Source organism: Bidens hawaiensis, unplaced genomic scaffold (genome assembly GCF_021521415.1).
Source record: "Bidens hawaiensis isolate Kalapana, Puna unplaced genomic scaffold, B.hawaiensis_p1.1 tig00026358_1, whole genome shotgun sequence".
NCBI classification, from domain to species: domain Eukaryota; kingdom Viridiplantae; phylum Streptophyta; class Magnoliopsida; order Asterales; family Asteraceae; genus Bidens; species Bidens hawaiensis.
In genome coordinates, this window is record NW_027505069.1 from 223,478 (window position 1) to 228,409 (window position 4,932).

The following is a 4,932-nucleotide window of genomic DNA, read 5'->3' on the forward strand; positions in this document are numbered from 1 at the left end:
GCAGTAGGCCTTCGACCGACGAGTTTTCAATTTATCGATACATGAGATGGTGGACTTGGCTACTTACGGTTGTCTTCGATTACAAGTGTATGGGGTCGTCTTTTGCCATTAGGTTACCTCGGATAGATTGCCTTTATTGTTCGATCGTTAAAAAAATGTAGTTGTCACAATTTAAATTATGTAATTATAATTAATAAAAAGGATTTATAAATAACTTTTTGAAGGAGTGAAATAATCAATCAATTAAACGAGCATTCTATCACGACACATTTAAAATTTAAAACAAGGACGAACATTGTTGATTTAGTACAAAACTTAATGTAAATATTTCAATTATTAATTAACTAATTAACTCTATGGACCCCGATGCAACAATTTAAAACTATAAAGGTCAAACTGAAAATCATAATTCGATATTTCCGGCAAAGCACCGCCATCCCATCCTATAAAAACCCCTTCTACCCCTCTCTCGTTTCTCATTCTCAATTCATTCACAACCCTAAGCCTAATAACAAAAGATGTCGTCGTCGTCGCAAAAGACCATCGTGTTGAAGAGTTCGGACGGAGAAACCTTCGAGGTTGAAGAAGTGGTGGCGTTGCAATCACAAACAATCAAACATATGATTGAAGATGACTGTGCTGGCTCTGGCATTCCACTCCCTAACGTCACCAGCAAGATCTTGGCCAGTGTTATCGAGTACTGTAAGAAGCACGTGGAATCATCCGAGAACAACAATGATGAGGATCTGAAAGCGTTTGATTCTGAATTTGTTAAAGTGGATCAAGCCACTCTTTTTGATCTAATTCTGGCTGCAAACTACCTCGACATCGAAGGCTTACTGAACTTGACCTGTCAAATGGTGGCTGACATGATAAGGGCAAAACTCCTGATGAGATTCGCAAGACGTTCAACATCAAGAATGACTACACACCCGAGGAAGAAGCTGAAGTTCGCCGCGAGAATGCATGGGCATTTGAGTGAAGATCTATCCTGATTATTATTCATTATTAGTTGTAATGTTTACTTGGCTTTGATGTTTTGGTTTTATGCAAATCTTGGTACTTATAATATGTTGATTTTTTTTTTCTTATAATTATATTAAGGTGATTATTAATATCAGTTTATATATTCTCGATCAAAATACAGTCGTATATTGCAATTGGTTGAAGAAATCTATAGACAATCAGGGATTTAAATTAATTAATAATCAAAGTCCAACCGAGAACGACGCTACACCCTAATGGCCTGGTTCTAGAACGGTTTATCGGATTATGCCCTGCATTTGCTAGAAAATATATTTATTTGATGTACTGATTTCCTAGAGATGTACTGATTTCCTAGATATTTGTTTGTATCTTCTCTTGTTTAAATGTATAGTTGGATGTATATCTTTTGACGAAAGATATCGAAATTATTTGATACTTTACACTAGGACCCATTGTTTTCAAATTATTAATTGGGATTTGATAAAAAATACAATAAAAAACAGAAATTTGGGTCCAACCGTTTATTGTGATTTCGGTGTTTTTAGCCCAGCAGAGAAGAGAAGCATGGTTTAACAGGCATAATTTATAAATTCATGTTTCTTTTTTATATGTAAGTTTTTAGATAGGAAATGTAAATTTTATTAGCTTTTAATGTTTTTTTAACGGCCAATAAATAGATAATTGCCTAATTACTTCGTACGGTGTGACCTAATGAAAAAATTAGGCAACCATCAGCTGGCACAACCCAGCCTTACAGAGTCCTAAAACACCTTCAAGTTATCTTAAGTTTTGGGAAAATTCACCCGCCAAAAGGACCACTGATGGAAAAACCCGGACGAGGCCTTTTTTTCATTGAGCCACTCATTCCCTTCCCAAAGCGTTGTCAATGGGATCAAACTTGGGTCTTCATTAAAGAACTCGCGCTTCCTACTATTACACCACATTAGACATGATAGTCTTTAATGTTTCTAACAGAAAACTTAGAATATAAATTTTTCTTAACCAATAGAATTAGGAGTGACAAGATGTAACTTTAGAAAAAAGAGACTCATTTTGATAAAAATTGGTGAAGTAAAGCACGACCCATATTATTTCGTGTTGTAAACATCAACCATAACTAGCTACTCCAAACACATTTAAATTCATGTAATCCGAGTACAACACGTATAACCCATTTATATAATCATGTCAAATCATGTGTTGGCAAGTTATAAACTGAATTAGTTATTTGGTTTAGTCAATTGCCATGTAAACCTAAGCATGATAACCTACTTTGTATTAAAATCCATGTGATCTTTTAATCAGCAATCACATTAAAACTAGCAATGTAAAGGGTTTTATTAAGATTAAGTAAAGAGATAGAGGTACAAATTAAGGGTGATATTGAGATTAAAGTGGGTGAAATTAAGATCAACTACGCAATCCTTTACTCATTATTTAATTAGTGTTATCATCCTCTTTTTGTTAAATTCTCATATTGTAGTCTGTCTCTTCAAACTATAACATGCCAAAGTACTCTTCTTAACGTATTATTAAGACAAAACTTTATTCTCTCTCTCTAGTGCTACATTAGCCTTAAATTAGTGTTTAGCATTCGCGACCTGGTCATACTTTCAAGTGCGGTTTTCATCATATTTCAGTTCTTCTAACTTATCATAAACCTGACCTTTGCATAAGCATTATCATGGGTGCAATATCTCCAACACCTACATAGAAATACAAATACATATACATTAATAAGTATACAAATACACAAAATAAACATCCAAATACAAAAATAAATATACAAATAAAAAATTAAACACAACACAAATATACATGCATAATACACATACATCATCATCATCATCATCATCATCATCATCATCGTACTCAGTATATCCCACCAATAACAAAGCTATGGTAGGGTCTGAGGAGGGTAAGATGTAGACAGCCTTACCTCTACCCCGTAGGAATAGAGAGGCTGTTTCCGGTGAGACCTCCAGCTCGATGGTAGTTTTGCATCAAGCCTTGGACATAAGGCACATAACACTCAACCATTGGGACACCGGCCGATTGGTGCATGTACCCTTGTCTTTCGGCTATCAACGCTACCACATGATGCCTGATTAACCTTCCGCCACTTTTAACGTTATTTTCACGAGATTAGTAAAATAACGTCAAAATTAGTGCAATTTCACTTTAGCCCACCTGAGGGTTCACACATATACACATTATATGCGCGCACCCAAGCAGGGCATATGCATAATACACATACATACATGCATAATACATATACATACATATACACATTTAAATATACACTAGTTGGCTAACCCACCCGTCGCGTTGCGGCGGGGGGTTTCGATGTCTCATGTCGTGTTGAATACGGTTTTGATCAACTGATTGATTGATGCATAAGTGATAAACTCCAAAAGCACAACAAAGTTAGTTTGACCCAATAAACAATACAATAGGCCAATAACGACACACAACCAGTAGTAGTACAGTAGACGGTAAACATATATAAAAGTTATTTTGACAAGTGCAACTATGACAGGGTCTTTTGTGTTTTACATGATGTTCGCAAGGACTTTTTACAAAATTGGTTTGATCTTCGTCTTCGTGATGTCCTAGTCTTGCCAAAAGAATGTGTTTTTTTGCGTGCAGGTGTAAGTTGCCAAACCTGTTATGTTTTGTTGCATGTTAGTTTTTGTCTATTTCAGTATTGTTTTACCTTTTGAACATCTTATGCTTCTCTGAGCCTGCAACCAAACAAGAATAAGTTTCATGTGGAGCCCTCATTTCTTCTTCTTTCTTTCAGTCTCGATGCCGTAAATGACAACTCAGTTATGTGAATTTGACCTAATTCGAAGCTAAATTGGAATCAATTCACGGTAAATGAGCAGATGAGGCGATGTACCTTGCGCTTCCAGTTGAGAGTTTCGTATCGGAAAGTTCCTTCTGGAGGTTGGAACGAAGAAGAGCATGGCTAGGGTGCACTACGTGAAAATTGACCTTCGGTTACACGAAAAAAGTGTGGCCGTAGGCCTTTAGCCACACACATCTGGTTCAGGTCATGTGTGACCAAAGGTTGCGACACCGTGGGTATGATATGGCCACACACAGTTTTTATTGGCCTTATGTGGTTATAAGTGTGCCTAAGGGTACAGGCATTAGTTGCTGGCCATCAAGAATCCTCTTCAATAAGTGTGGCTAAACGGTAGAAAATGGTCACATGACTATTTACTATGAGTGACCATTGCACGTACAGAGCCACATGAATTCATATTTCAGCCACATGAATTTTATAATAACGTGGCCAATAGGGTTGTGTTAAGCTTGCATTGTGACCTATACCGTGTGGATATAGCAAAGAAATGACCACTTAAATTTAATAATAGAGTGGCTAAAAATATCATATAGACACTGGATATTACATTAAAAGTAGCTAAAAATGTTTGCTTGCCACTCAAACACTCATTTGTAGATTATAGTGTGGCTATAGTCTTACCATTTGTCACACATAATGCTTTTCGTAATTTAAAGTGTGGCTATTGTCAAACTTTTCGTCACACATAGTGAGGTACCGTGTGGCTAATCATATCATATAGACACTGGAGGTTATTGTCAATGTGGCTAAAAATGTGAACTTGCCACTCAAACACTCCTTTGTAGATTATAGTGTGGCTATTGTCTTACCGTTTGTCATACATAATGTTATTCGTAATTTAAAGTGTGCTATTGTCAAACTTTTCGTCACACATAGTGAGGTACGGTGTGGCTAATCATATCATATAGACACTGTAGGTTATTGTCAATGTGGCTAAAAATGTGAACTTGCTAGTCAAAAACTCTTTTGTAGTTTGTGGTGTGGCCATTGTCTTACCGTTTGTCACACATAATGCTATTCGTAATTTAAAGTGTGGCTATTGTCAAAATTTAGAAAATATTGGTGATGGGTGT

The 4,932-nt window shown here is 36.2% G+C and overlaps 1 pseudogene; it reads left to right on the forward strand.

Moving 5' to 3' along the window:
• Positions 1 to 364: 364 nt before the first annotated feature.
• LOC143610454 (SKP1-like protein 1B pseudogene) lies at positions 365 to 1,040 on the forward strand (annotated as a pseudogene).
• Positions 1,041 to 4,932: the final 3,892 nt, after the last annotated feature.